This window comes from Dermacentor variabilis, chromosome 7, assembly GCF_050947875.1.
Source record: "Dermacentor variabilis isolate Ectoservices chromosome 7, ASM5094787v1, whole genome shotgun sequence".
Taxonomy (NCBI): domain Eukaryota; kingdom Metazoa; phylum Arthropoda; class Arachnida; order Ixodida; family Ixodidae; genus Dermacentor; species Dermacentor variabilis.
In genome coordinates, this window is record NC_134574.1 from 173,892,472 (window position 1) to 173,908,498 (window position 16,027).

General features: G+C 46.9%; 1 protein-coding gene across 1 annotated transcript in view; it reads right to left on the reverse strand.

Annotated features, from left to right (window-relative positions):
• Positions 1 to 16,027, reverse strand: part of GEFmeso (Guanine nucleotide exchange factor in mesoderm) — a 204,301-nt gene that overhangs the window by 30,680 nt on the left and 157,594 nt on the right. The window lies entirely within an intron of this gene.

The window sequence follows — 16,027 nt, forward strand, 5'->3', positions numbered from 1 at the left end:
CTAGTCCAGTGCTTCTGATCGAAAGCAGAAGGTGGCGGCCTCAGCTGCACCGACTCCTTAGACAATGTGGAGAAGTGCGTGAGTCACAAGAAGTGAAATTGCCCAAGCAGAAGAAAATGCAGGACTATTTCATGCGAAATTAAGCTAATTCCCTCAATAACATGATTTTATAAATGGTATGCGCTTTTATGACATCCAATTATTTAGCAGGCTTATATCGAATTATGCTCGATATCGAACTGATAGGCGTTTTCTTGCGAGTTCGATATAGCCGGGTTCAACTGTATTAGTAACACGTCACCAATGTATGCAGAACAGCAATGTTTCAGTTCAAAAGCATGTCAATGATGGGGTGAAGCACATATTCAAATTCAGGGACCTGTGGCTGGGTAATCAAAGTGACGTAAGTAACTGCCTCGGGTGACAGACGCATATCGTGAAGCAAGCACAAGTGCGGTGGGGCGGTGCTTGGAGCATCGGCAAGTTGAGGCAGTTCTAATTGAAGAATGCCGGTCGCGCAGTTGGTGAGAGCAGAATGAGTGGATAAATCCAAGGATAACGTCGTGAGGGCAGTTGTCGATCACAGCAAAGAGAACAGAAGTAGGGCGGCTGGCTATAATTAAACCTGCAGTATACATTCTAAGAACAACCAGCACGCTTCCGTTGGCCACATGAAGCACTTGGGCAGCTGCTCGGGTGAGGACCTTCTTTAAACGTCTACGTAGGCTAGCACTCATCACAGATACATGGGCTCCAGTGTCGACGAGTGCTTGGAAAGGTATGCTGTGTATTTTAATGTCTATTACACTTCTCCTTGTAGGCACAGACAGAGGATTTGCTGCGGTAGTAGGCAATGCAGCACCACCTCCGGGAGCTGCATGTCTTAGTACTTCGGAAGGGTGCGGCCAAATGCCACAGCGGATGAAAGGCGACGTGACTGCGGCGAACGGGAAGGTGGGCGACGTGTTTATGGTGAACGAGACTCGTGTCCCTGCGGCGAGCATGAGCGACTGTATCATGCGTTCCTAGCAGAGTTGTCGGTGTTGTTAGACTCGGCGGTGGATGAAACATTGCGGGCATTTGCATCAAAACGGCTGAGGTTGGTCGGCGTGCGAGGTGTTGAGGCCCACGAGTTGTGACAGTATCGGGCGACATGACCAATTCGGCGACAGGTGAAACAGATCGGCTGGTCGTCCACAGTTCTCCACTCAGTCGGGTTGTGATGACATGGAGAGAAGCATCAGGGTGGAGCGAAAATCGTAGAAGGGCGTTCGTTAGCTCTGAGATTGGCGACAGCACATACAGAATGTAAACCAATGTTTTCAAGTTCCTGGCGAATGATGGCTTGTACGAGAGGAATGGAAAGACAGGTAGCATGAGGGCTAAGCGAACAGAAAGCTGCGGGCTCCATTGCATCCAGTTCACGTCGAACACTTCACACCACGTCCTCTGATGGCAATGCATGCTGCTGTGTGGGTTGACGTTGTGGCAGAATTGGCAAGTCTGGCGAATGGGTGCAAAACGTGTCGGCTTTTGGCCTGCTCGAATTGTCGGCACTCTTTAATGATAGCATCAACTGTAGAGCAGCTTTTGTAGATGAGCGGATTAAAGGCTTCTTCAACAATGCCCTTAAGCACCTGCCCGACCTCCTCAGCTCCTGTCATGTCGTGATCGGCTTTACGACAAAGTGCCAACACGTCCTGGATGTACAAGACATAGGACTCCGTGGGGGATTGTGCACAGGAGGCCAGTTCCTGCTTTGCGGAAATTTTACGGCAGGCTGGTTTGTCAAACAACTCAGTTAACTTCTCTTGCATTAGTCCCAGCTGGCTAGCTCCTCTTCGTGGTTTTCGTACCACACCTTTGCCGTGCCTCTTAGGTAGAACAACAGGTTAGCTAGCATTAGCGTTGGGTCCCATCTGTTGATTCCACTCACGCATTCGTACAGAGCCACCCACTCTTCGACGTCAGCGCCATCAGTCCCGCAGAAAGTTCCAGGATCCTTGGGTTGCACAACCACAACCAAAAGTGACAGCGATGTAGCTGGCAACGGTGATGTAGGAGGTGGCAACGGTGTTGATCGCGCGTGCTCATCGTCATTCATGGTGTGGACGGTGATGCGACGTCCACTGCGGAGCTCCGTTTCCAGCCGTGGTACCCCGCACCTCCCACCCATATTTTACAGGGATGTTGCGAGTATAGAAAGACTATATTTACAATATATATACAGGCTGAGTCAGAGTAGTTAAGATGGCTGACTGCCAACAACAAGCAGCAGCCAGCGTCTCCTATCTTCTTCATACTCTCTCTTCTTTCATCCTTCCGTAACAATATTATTTAGTGTGATTAACAATTACGTCTGCACAAAAATAGAAAAAGGGGAGAGGCAGACAAATTTAATTTTCAATACAGTCGAACCCACTTACAACAATATTCAAGTGCCATGAAAATTCCATTGTTATAACCTGTAAGTGTTGCACCTGGGTTGCATGAAAAAAAGAAATCAAAATGGGGGATGGCATAGCTGTTCCGGGGAGGCCAGTTCTTCTCCCCACCACTTTCCTTCATCCGGCTTCTGATTGTGTTGACTCGTTTAATTGTTTAACTCTGCTTCCTGCACACTGGATCATATGTTGTTAACAGGGTGTGGCTGTTGAAAACCAGGAAGGGGAGCCGAAGTAGATAACGCCTTCTTTATTCGACGCTTGTAAAAATAACTAAAAAAATATGCAGGCGCTCGCTCGGCTCCACGCTTGCTTCTAACTTCGGCTTCTTCTCATCTTTCTCAGAGCATAATATTTAACAGCTCCCGGCCGAACAATTTGCATGTGCTTGTTTCTTTTCAAGACGGAGTTTGTCCAGCAGATTCTAGGTGGCACAACATCTGTACCGGTCTCCGCAATGTGTTGCCACTAGAAGTGCACACTTTGCATGAGTGAACTTTGCCGTCGCTGCCCGGAAATGATTCTGTCATTTGTCCCATCTTCCACAATTGTCTTGGCGAGTTTAATTCTTTTATCAGTACTGTCTCCAAGCTTCACTGATTCTGAGTGTCTATTTTCATTAATGTGAGCTGAACGAAGTTCTTGGAGGTACTCTCGTCGCCACCGGTTCCAGAAATTGTTTTACACATGTTCTCTGTGTTTCCATCTTCGTTGAAGTAATTCGCGTGATGACAGTGTGTCTTTTGATGCTGTGCTCGTGGTGGAACCATTGCAGGCAGGTGTCTTCCTGATGGGAGCAGGTGCCGCAGCGGGAGCCGTCGCAGCCACCACTGCTGACGTGCTGCTGGTGCATGTGTCGGGTGTTGTGTGACTGGCCTGCCCTGGCCCCGGCCCAGACAGCATTCCTAGCCCTCCAGGGGTTAAAGGTGGTGGCTGCTGGGGTGAAGGTAATTCCTTTTCACGGCCTGGCGAGCTGTTGTGGGCGGCCATGGCTTCAGGCTGTCGTGGAAGTGGCATTCGCTCCACCCGGACAATGGGGGCCAGCGTGTGGTTGTTGCGTTTTAGCCTTTCCAACGCACTGCTGTGCCTCCCTGACAGTGAGGACCCAGATGGAGCCTTCGCTGTTGACGACGTGCGCCCGGCAGGCCCGCTCGGGTGTCGCGGTGCGGAAGGCGATGACGTTGAAGACGACAATGATGACGACAACGACAAGAAGCTGTGCCCCGTCAACTTCCCTCCATCCGCCGGGTGGAGCATGGACGTGTCAGCAGTGTGGTCTCTCCGACCAAAGGTGTCAATCCTCCCACGCCGCTGCTCCAAGTGATTTCGCAGAGCCTGTGGTTTTGTGACTTGGTTACATATTTTACACACAACTAAATAGAAATAATCCCACGCTAGACAAAATCCAAAAAGTTCCATATCCTCTTTTCTTAATTTTATGTTGTCGCTTTCTCTTTTCGCTGTCTCTGCCTCTGTATCGGCTTCTTTGTTTTCTGGACTCCTGAAGCAGATAGTTTCGGCTCAAGAATTCCATGACTGTCCTTCAGTAGCCGACACATTATTAGTAGCCGCCATTCTGTGAAGATCTTTCAATAGTTTGGCAGTAGAAGGGTATTTGTTTTCTACAAGTTGGAAGTGGTGTCGGAGAGTTGTAGCAAGGAGAAAGGGACTGCTGCAGGTGGCAAAAGGAACCCTTGTGATGAGCTGGTCTTCAATATTGGAAGATCCTTCTTCAAACCAGAAGTAATGAAACGCATCTCGGTCTTGTTCAGCCAGCGATATTCGAAGAAACGCTTTTTCGATGTCGGTGGAAATTCCAATCTTGAAGCTGTGAAACTTCAGCAGTAAGTCGAGGATGTTGGGGTTCAAATTCGGCCCTGTCCACAATACGACGTTGCGTGAAGGTGAGTCCGAAGCATGAGAAGAGGCATCGAATACCACCCACACTTTAGTCATAGTTCTGTCGCATCGCACTACTGCTCGGTGTGGCATATAGTATGTGATATGTTTACTCGTATTGTCCATTATGACCTTCTCAGCGAACTCTTTGTTATAGTAGCTCCTAATGGCAGTGTCATATTCCTTCTGAAACTCTGGTTCTCGATGTAGCGTTCTCTGCAAGGACTCCAGCCTCTTTAACGCGACATCGAGGTTATTTTTAAGCTGGGAACAATTGCTGCGCCACGGCAGTTCGACTTGATAGCGACCATTGTTTCTAATAGTTGGTTCCACGAATTTCTTCAGGACGTTTTCGTCATCTTTCGAAAGTCTGTCTTCGTTAGTCAGTCCCAGATGTTCTACTTCCCAGAAAGACCTCAGTTGCTGGGAAACATTGGCTTCCGTTAGGCATATGTTGAAGTTCCTTACGGTTTCCGGCTTGTAGAGCTTAGGTGGACTTCTGGTATCTCCATGAAGTGTCCATCCTATGATAGTTTCGATGGCGGTCAAGGAGTAGTCCAGTTAACGAATTCTTCCGCAGACGAGCGGCCAGTAATAGCCTGCACCTATCAGGATGCTTATTCCAGGCTCAGGCGAGACCTGAACTGCGTTGGCGTCAGCCAAACGTAAGTTCTTGCTATTCAACTTTGCAAGTACATTTGTTTCTGTCAATGCTGACAAGTCATCGCATATTTCGGGAACTTCTATCGCCTCTACTTCGAGTGAGTTTGAGTCGTACTGGCTATGCAGTGTGACTCGTACTCTCCTATAATATTTCTGCGGTGCTGAAAGGTTTCGAAATCCCGAGATGATGAGCTGCTCTTCGGCTAACAAAGTGGCTTTCAGCTTCCTAGACAATTCTTCCATATGAAGCTGCGCTGACTGCCACCATCAATCAACATTCTTACAAAGCACTTGCTTCCAGTGCCCAGAGCCCAAACTTGGGCGGTCTGCAGAAGAACTGTGCACTTTAGCGAGTCTGTTGACGAGCTGGAAACAGTTGTCTGCGTTTCCGTATTCTTCAGCTTCCATTTTGGGTCACACATCGTGGTGATATGTCGCCCCTTGCATTTCACACAGCTTAGTCTCTTCCAGTTTCAGTATTCCTTAGCTTTGTGAAATTGTCTAGCGCAGCAGCAACAACATCCTAATTTGCGTAGTTTCTCTTTCTTCTTGTCTAATGTTAGTTCTGTTGGGCAGACATCCACCGAGTGATCTTTGTCTCCGCATAATATACAACTCTCTGAAGTCAGTTTCATGGTTAACATATATGCAGAACCTTGGAAATGCTCATTGGATTGTCGTTTTGCGGTTGAAACTTGTTCTCTTTTGTCAGAAGTTATCATTATAGTCTGTTCCCAGCTTCTTACTTCAATGCTCAAGAAGTCTAGAAGAACAGACATTTCATTTAGCCTGCCACTAGTAACGCCTGTATTTGTCGAAGACAAGATGTATTGAGTATAACGGAGTACCATTTCTTGCGGAAGGTTTTGTATTATAGCAGTTTTCAGAAGCACTCCATATTATTTTTCTTCGACGCCAAGGTTATGCAGGTATCTCATGCGTGTCTGCACTTCTTCATGCAACCTTTGAAGCCCTTCTAAATTTTCACAAGAGCGAACTTTACGTAGGTTTAGAAGACGACGCATGTGGTCGTTAACAATCAGTGACTTCTGACCGAATCTTTCTTTGAGAAGTTCTGTAGCTGTGCTATAGCTTTCGTTAGTTGTCGACAGGCCGCTGATGACACCTTCCGCTTTACCCATCAAGTAGTTCTAAAGATATTTCAATTTGTTTACATCTGTGATATACTGATTCTGGTTAACAGTAGACTCAATTTGAACCCAAAATTCTGGCCATTTAATGGGGTCACCATGAAACTTCGGCATATCAAGCTTAGGTAGCTTAACATGTGTGCGTGCTTGATGAAAGTCATCATGAGATGCATGCGTAGTGATCGTTTGCTGATCAGATAAAATGCGTTCAGCGCGGGATTTTGCGAGGACGATAGATTCTTGATACTGTCCAACGCTTTGAAGCTCGTGCTCAAGGTTATCATTGGTAACATGCTCTTCTACTTCGTTATCAAGGTCCGTAAGCATACTTTCCTTTATCTTCAATAGGTTAAGATGGTCGGTCAGCTCACCAGATGGTGTTGGTTCCATCTGCATAAGAGTTGTCATGTCGTTGATGATCCTGGTGACCGCCGCTCGAACAGTAGCACGCTTCCATCGTAGTCTTTCCATGTCGTCACGTCGGGAATCGAAGGCTTCGTGATGACGTGGATCATTCTTTGATTCTGTTGCAGCGTTGTCGCGTTGATCACGTCGGTCGGTCGTCCTCTTCAGGCAGCTCGCTTCATCGTCAAGGGTCTTCAACTGTACAACTGATATCCTGTTCACGGCACCATATGTTGAAAACCAGGAAGCGGAGCCAAAATAGATAGCGTCTTCTTTATTCGACGCTTGTAAAAACAACTAAAAAAAATGCAGGCGCGCACTCGGCTCCACGCTCGCTTCTAACTTCGGCTTCTTCTCATCTTTTTCGGAGCATAATATTTAACACTGGTGTTCAAGAATAGCACTGCTATAACAACTGCAAACAGGGGTCCCGGGTGGCAACTGACATATGAACTCTGCCGAGGCATCACTTGGGTGGCCCCAAAAGGCACCTTTTAAAAAATGCGGGAAGGTTGCCAAGGCAGCATCTCAGCTTTAGAAATCCAGAAGAAATGCTGGGACGAGATCACCACAAGCATCTCACCATGTACATTCCGCTGGCTTGCATGAGAAAACCGCATGTCCATCAGCCTTGCTTGTTTTACGTGAAGCTTGCTGACATCCTTCTCCAAGGTGCTCCACATGGTGAAGCAGAAAGACCCTTGTGAAAACAAGTCCACGAGGGACTGAATCATCTACAGGACCTCCTGCAGGAACAATGGTGAGGCAACCTGCCCTACCGCGTCAGCGCTGCCGTCATGGCCACCACTGTCGCTATCCGATTCAAGCCCATTCGTGACAACCGCCTAATTGATTAGAAGTACTTCGTTTCCAAATCTATAGCAGTGCGCTTTCTTTTCACAGGCAACGTTGTGCATTGCCGATGATCAGCAGGCGGATAAACCATGTTCCGCGTTGGCGGCGAGTCAAATGAGGCTGAGAAGCTATGTAGCCAGGAACAACTTCGATGCAACGAACAAAGACAAAGATAAGCGACTCAATCCATTCGCATAATTGCGCAGAATGAGAGCCCAGCAAGCAATCTGAGAGGAGCACCGGCAGCATTAAAAAAAATAATAATACATTATAGTGTTTTACATGCCAACACCACGATCTGATTATAAGGCACGCCGTAGTGGGGGACTTCGAAAATATGGACCACCTGGAGTTCTTTAACATGCACCTAAATCTAAGTACACTAGTATTTTTGCATTTCGCCTTGATTGAAACGTGGCCGCTGTGGCCGGGATTTGATCCAGCGATCTTGTGCTTAGCAGCCCAACACCATAGCCATTAAGCAACCATGGCGGGTGCCGGCAGCGTTGTCAGCGCAGTTCGGATAGACTGTTCATGTTACAGAGGGCGACGCGGCACAGAGCTAGGGGCACCGCCCATTCACGTTTGGAAGGGTGAAAGGGCAGAGATGCGTGGGAGGCTGGCGTGCATCTCTCAGGGAGAGAATCGCAACTTGGGGTGGTGGGCGATCGTGCAGCAGCTCTAATTTCACTTTTTTTCTTTTCAAGGATTTCGCATTCCATTACCTTTCGGCACAGATGCCCCGCAGCCAAACTTTGTCGTTATAACCGATAATGCGGTATGGGGACATTGTACTAAGTGGGTTATTTCTCCATAGAAAACATACATAAATTGACGATGCAGCAGCATTTCTTTGGTATAACCGATATTGGTAAAACCGGTACTGTTATAGGTGGGTTTAACTGTATATGTAACAGCCAGGAATAGTAAACATTATTTAGCATGTTTTCAATAGTTTGCTGACTTTCTGTGAAGGGCGTGTGAATACCGAATAGTAGACTTCGAATCAAGAAACAAAAGCATATCGAATCGAATATCACAAAATTTTTCTAAAAATCTAATGCTTAAAAATTTTGGGCAAGAAAATACAGAGCTGCACATGTTCAGGAGTCTCCTAGGACTGCACAACAAGAATGCAGCAAGCAGTAGCACAACCAGGGAGCGGCACACCAGGCACATGACCTCCCCCCATCCCTGGCCAAGTGGGTGCCCGCCCAGAAAAGTTCAGCCCACACCACTGGTAGCAAGTAAGTAGTACTAGAAATCAAGATACACAGTACAGTCTATGCTTACCAAAGAGAAATTGAGATTAGTATGCCAGCACTGATTACAGCTCAGTTCTAGTACATAAAGGTCTAGAAAATATCTTTTTAACAATAGAATTTCTGTTGCTTAGAATCAAGTGCTTTTTTTTCCCCTCTGAAACTACTTAATTACTGACGTTTCATTGTACTGAACACTGATGAGGTTCTAAGTTTAATAATGAAACTGTGTTTTGTGGCAATCTTTTATTTATTGCATAGAAAGTTTTACTTTCCAGCTTTTCTCTAGAATAAAGAGGGACTATCCCAACTTTATGGCAGGTGGGTCATCAAAAGGCCAATCTGTGCACCAGAGGAAAGGACCGCACATCGCATGACTCTATCACCAGCCCGTTGCCGGCACTGATGGTAAAGAGCAGGTACTGTCCACGGCGTTTCATTTTCAGGTTCTGTGCAATTTGCCACCTGTCAAAGATTCTGAAATCTGCAGGGTCACAGCAATTTGGCACGGCGCTCCCCCCTTCCTTTGTTTATCCGCCATCCACGCCACTGCATGAAACCAGGTTGCAACACTTTTGCACCCATGGAGTAAATCCAAAGCTAGTCTTCTGAGGGATTGCTCAAAGCAAAAAAAAGAGACCTATGTGGGTCAATGAATGACGTTGGGAATAAGCAGCCGCCGTATAGTGGGTCTCAAAGATGGGGGCCGTGAACAGCTTTGTTACGATCCCATGCATTCGCTTTCTTTTGCGAGGTGGTTTGTTGCCTTTCTAAATGTAGCGCAGCTGCTGTGAATAGATCTGCATCAATTCGGCACCAAATTATAACCTTAGTCGCCAATGCGTGATGAAGCAGCACCAATTAAGCCTAATGAAGCCACTGTGGTAATGTTCTGCAAGCCATTATGGAATGCTTTCAGTTAATATGTTCCTATGGTTAGCTCATTAGTGATCATTCCTGAGGTCACATGTGCAGGTTGTCACATGTGCAGGTTAGACTGACGGCTGTGGAAGAGACATGAAGTTAGGATTTTATGCGAATTGCGCTTTGAGGTGTGCCTTCACAGCAGCGCAGGACGTGCTGCCATCATTTTCATTGCTGTTGTTATCTCCCGGGTACTAGCTCACTGTATCCTAGGGAACCCCATCTTCTCCCCAGTGCTGCACCACCATGACGCTGCACCCCAAGGCAACATTCTCCTATGGATCCCGGCACTCTTCTCGCCTTTGTGTGTTGAAGCTCCCTTTTCCCCTTCTTAGTGGTTACCAATTCTCCTCCTTTTTTGAGTCGCCATTTTGCGCCGAGTAGCTGGCAAATAGCACATGCAGAGCCAGCAATCTCCACTACCGCGGTGCTCCCTCGGTCTGTGTAAAGTGCTCCGCGATACAGCGGAGAACCAAATCAACGTTGAGATTTTTGGCAGGGTCATGTTTTCTCCGTTGTTGTTGCACATGCGAGGGTGGCTCAGTCCACGCTGTCATCCTCTGTTGTGCAAATGCTAGCTGCAAAGTGATCCGATTTACGTCACGCGACTGATTTATCCACGATCCCGTCCGTTGTGTGACTCCAGCTTTGTCAGCATTGTTGAAGAGGGTTGAAGACAACGTGGACAACTTGTGCACCCGCAAATGGAAACTGTTTTTGCAAAGATTTGAGCGTTGTAAGCAGTTTAACGCAAACGCATTGTGTGGCTCATGAGGCAGAAAATTCGGCATAGTTATCGGCGTTGGTGTGACTGCCAATGGTCCAAAAACTCATTGAACCCTCGACTGTTGGCGAGAGTCGAGCCCATAGCCTTGTGTGTTAATTAAGGCAAAATTAATTAACGCACAGTTAAATACAATAGAGGTAATTAATGCACTAGAACCCACTACCTTTAGTGGGAGTCAAACAAACAACATTTGGTGTTAATTCAGGTGAAGTTAATTAAGGTACAGGGAAGTAAGAGAGTTAATTAATACACTTGAACCCGCAACCTTTGGTGGGAGTCGAACCCACGACCTTTGGTATTAGTTAAGGCAGTTAATTAAGATAAAGTCAAATAAGGTACTTGAGCCCACGACCATTGGTAGGAGTCATACCTACGACCTTTGGTGTCGATTAGGACAGAGTTAAATAAGATCGAGTTAATTCATGCACTCGAACCCACGACCATTCATGGGAGTCAAACCCATAACCTTTAGTGTTAATTAAGGTTGAGTTAATTAAGGCACAGTGAATTAAGGTAGAGTTCATTAAGTCCCTCAAGCCCACAACCTTTATTGGGAGTCGAAACTTCAACCATTAGTGAGAGTTGAACTTGCGATCTTGCACTGTGGCATAATGTATTAAGGGCCGTGCACTGGTCACAATGTTTTCCCATTCATCCGCATAGGGACATCTAAGTGCCCCTTGAATTTTTCTGCAGAATTATACACACAGATTTTTTTCTTCTAGATTGTTGTAAATGGGGGTGCGGGTTATGCATGGTGGTGGGTTAGACACGAGAAAATATGGTATCCAACATGATGTGCATGCCTATAAGCGCCTAATCGACCCAATCTTCACACATGCTTTCGCACTTTAGAAATATGCGCTGCTTTTGTTGCCATTCTCTCTGTCCGCGTTGATTGGTCCTGTTAACCCAGATGAACCTTGTACCGACAGAGGAGGACCCAGCTGACGCAGCGCCATTCTCACAGTGACAAAGTCCGCCACCTAAGACAGCTCATCCGCAGCACGCTCGGCGCTCTTTTTGTGCCAAACACAAAGTGAAACGTTCAATTGGGCGGCATCGGCCATGAGAGGCTCCTTGGCATACCGGACATGTGGCACTGCACGGGTCTCTACGCAGAATATATTGAATATTGAAAAAATTAAATAGTAAATATTCAATTTGTGAATCGGCTGCAGAGGGTGCAGCCGATTCACGCTGCAGAGGGTGCTAAGAATACCTGGCTCCGGACAGGCCGCCATTGGAATCTGAACCTGGCAACGTTTAACGTTAGAACGCTATCTAGTGAGGCAAGTCTAGCAGTGTTATTGGAGTAATTAGAGGGTAGTAAATGAGATATAATAGGGCTCAATGAGGTTAGGAGGACAAAAGAAGCATATACAGTGCTAAAAAGCGGGCATGTACTGTGTTACCGGGGCTTAGCGGAGAGACGAGAACTAGGAGTCGGATTTCTGATTAATAAGGAAATAGCTGGTAACATACAGGAATTCTATAGCATTAACGAGAGGGTGGCAGGTCTTGTTGTGAAACTTAATAAGAGGTACAAATTGAAGGTGGTACAAGTCTATGCCCCTACATGCAGTCATGATGACCAGGAAGTCGAAAGCTTTTATGAAGACGTGGAATCGGCGATGGGTAAAGTCAAAACAAAATACACTATACTGATGGGCGACTTCAATGCCAGGGTAGGCAAGAAGCAGGCTGGAGACAAGTCAGTGGGGGAATATGGCATAGGCCTAGGAATAGCAGAGGAGAGTTATTAGTAGAGTTTGCAGAACAGAATAATATGCGGATAATGAACACCTTTTTCCGCAAGCGGGTTAGTCGAAAGTGGACGTGGAGGAGCCCGAATGGTGAGACTAGAAATGAAATCGACTTCATACTCTGCGCGAACCCTGGCATCATACAAGATGTAGACGTACTCGGCAAGGTACGCTGCAGTGACCATAGGATGGTAAGAACTCGAATTAGCCTAGACTTGAGGAGGGAACGGAAGAAACTGGTACACAAGAAGCCAATCAATGAGTTAGCGGTAAGAGGGAAACTAGAGGAATTCCGGATCAAGCTACAGAACAGGTATTCGGCTTTAACTCAGGAAGAGGACCTTAGTGTTGAAGCAATGAACGACTATCTCATGGGAACCATTAAGGAGTGCGCAATAGAAGTCGGTGGTAACTCCGTTAGACAGGAAACCAGTAAGCTATCGCAGGAGACGAAAGATCTGATCAAGAAACGCCAATGTATGAAAGCCTCTAACCCTACAGCTAGAATAGAACTGGCAGAACTTTCTAAGTTAAAGGGACACTAAAGGTTACTATTAAGTCAACGTGGACTGTTGAAATACCATCACAGAAACCTCGAAACGCTTGTTTCGTGCCAAGGAGAGACTTATTTTAAGAGAAAATGCGTTCTGAAGCGTCCGCGTACCTCTAGCGCAGTTCAAATCGCCCGCCCTCCGATCGAGGAGTACTGACATCATGGTCTCATAGTGACGTTGCGCCATCGGTGAGTAGAACGGCGTTCGCAGACGGCGCTACGGCTTTTCTGCGCAAAACGCGAACGCGCGGCCAGAAACAGAGCCAAGACAGAGCCGACAGCAGAGCGAAAGCGGGAGTATGGTGGCTAGCGGAAGGAGAAACGAATTACGTCCCACATTACGTCCCACGGCACACGGAGAGTCCGTTTTCGTTAAACTATAGGCTGCGGCGAGCTCGCAGCGTGGTCGGCGTGGTCTATGAGAAGCGACGAGCCTTTTCGCACTCGGAACAGGGCATAAAAATGTGCGAATCGACGCAAAACTCGGCCTAGAAACGTGCTTCGCCACAGCCAGGGCTCAATACGACCCAAGCTGGCACGACCCAGATGTCGTTTCCCGCACCGCCACCAGGCGCCGCTACTATACCTCAAACTCCAGCGCAAGACGCCCATAAGCTGGTACTTCATTCTATGACGCTAACTTCGACGCTCGTCGCAATGGACCCTGACACCGACAGATTGGCTCGCGATGGTGGGCTCAACTTCAGCGATTTGAGCACCGACGAGCGCGACCTGCTGCTGAGGGCTCGCACTGCCGGCGTCGTTGCGTACTACGACGGCGGCCTCGACACCGGCTCTCCGGAGCGGGAAAGCAACGAGGGCTTCCCACAACATCACATGGACGTGGCATTCTCACTGCTTGTTCCAAATGAAAGTTTCGCGAGCCAGCAGAACCCTCACAGCACGACGCGATAACGAAACTACTGAAACTCCAAAGCGTGCGCGGCGCAGAGTCGAGCGCGCAGAGTCGAGCGAAAACGAAACCTTTCTACCACCCATATTACTGAAGGGCAACGTCAAAATGTTATTTTTTCTTAGAATCGAATAGACGTAGACAAGTAGCATTTTTTTCCGTCTTATAATCGAATGAAATGATATTTTTAATACGAGTAGTTGAGTATTAGTAACACAAATTATGAGGAGTCCTTTCGTCATCGGGCTAGTACCGGAATGTCGCTGGGGGCTCTCAAATCGTGTCATGCATTTACCTCAATTTCTCGGTTACTAAAGCTCTGTTCGCGATTATATTGACGCCTTAGACGTTCTAGAACATTGCTCTACCACTTTAACTTGAGTTTCTGGTAACCTTTAGTGTCCCTTTAATCAACAAGCGTAAGACAGCGGACATCAGGAACTATAATATGGATAGAATTGAACAGGCTCTCAGGAACGGAGGAAGCCTAAAAACAGTGAAGAAGAAACTAGGAATAGGCAAGAATCAGATGTGTGCGTTAAGAGACAAAGCCGGCAATATAGTTACTAATATGGATGAGATAGTTCAAGTGGCTGAGGAGTTCTATAGAGATTTATACAGTACCAGTGGCACCCACGACGATAGTGGAAGAGAGAATAGCCTAGAGGAATTCGAAATCCCACAGGTAACGCCAGAAGAAGTAAAGAAAGCCTTAGGAGCTATGCAAAGGGGGAAGGCAGCTGGGGAGGATCAGGTAACAGCAGATTTGTTGAAGGATGGTGGTCAGATTGTTCTAGAGAAACTGGCCACCCTGTATACGCAATGCCTCATAACCTCGAGCGTACCGGAATCTTGGAAGAACGCTAACATAATCCTAATCCATAAGAAAGGGGACGCCAAAGACTTGAAAAATTATAGACCGATCAGCTTACTGTCCGTTGCCTACAAAGTATTTACTAAGGTAATCGCAAATAGAATCAGGAACACCTTAGACTTCTGTCAACCAAAGGACCAGGCAGGATTCCGTAAAGGCTACTCAACAATAGACCATATTCACACTATCGATCAAGTGATAGAGAAATGTGCAGAATATAACCAACCGTTATATATAGCTTTCATTGATTACGAGAAAGCGTTTGATTCAGTCGAAACCTCAGCAGTCATGGAGGCATTACGGAATCAGGGTGTAGATGAGCCATATGTAAAGATACTGGAAGATATCTATAGCGGCTCCACAGCCACCGTAGTCCTCCACAAAGAAAGCAACAAAATCCCTATAAAGAAAGGCGTCAGACAGGGAGATACGATATCTCCAATGCTATTCACAGCATGTTTACAGGAGGTATTCAGAGGCCTGGAGTGGGAAGAATTGGGGATAAAAGTTGATGGAGAATACCTTAGCAACTTGCGATTCGCTGATGATATTGCCTTGCTTAGTAACTCAGGAGACCAATTGCAATGCATGCTCACTGACCTGGGGAGGCAAAGCAGAAGGGTGGGTCTGAAAATTAATCTGCAGAAAACTAAAGTAATGTTTAACAGGCTCGGAAGAGAACAGCAGTTTACGATAGGTAGCGAAGCACTGGAAGGGGTAAGGGACTACATCTACTTAGGGCAGGTAGTGACCACGGATCCGGATCATGAGACTGAAATAACCAGAAGAATAAGAATGGGCTGGGGTGCGTTTGGCAGGCATTCTCAAATCATGAACAGCAGGTTGCCACTATCCCTCAAAAGGAAAGTGTATAACAGCTGTGTGTTACCAGTACTCACATATGGGGCAGAAACCTGGAGACTTACGAAAAGGGTTCTGCTGAAATTGAGGACGACGCAACGAGCTATGGAAAGAAGAATGATGGGTGTGACGTTAAGGGATAAGAAAAGAGCAGATTGGGTGAGGCAACAAACGCGGGTAAACGACATCTTAGTTGAAATCAAGAAAAAGAAATGGGCATGGGCCGGACATGTAATGAGGAGGGAAGATAACCGATGGTCACTAAGGGTTACGGACTGGATTCCAAGGGAAGGGATGCGTAGCAGGGGGCGGCAGAAAGTTAGGTGGGCGGATGACATTAAGACGTTTGCAGGGACAACATGGCCACAATTAGTACATGACCGGGGTAGTTGGAGAAGTATGGGAGAGGCCTTTGCCCTGCAGTGGGCGTAACTAGGCTGATGATGATGATGATGATGATAATGAATCGGCTTAGTGGAATGTTCACTATTTGATTGATTTCGGTGATATTCGAGTACTCGCACACCCCTACTTTCCATGGAGCTTCAAATAAAGCTTTGTGTAAGGGTAGCTTTTTATCCCATCTGTAGCACTGCCACAAGCATTGTATACTGGATGTAACTTTTCTTTCCTGACTATGCATTCTTTTTCAATGGCTCCCTAAAGAACA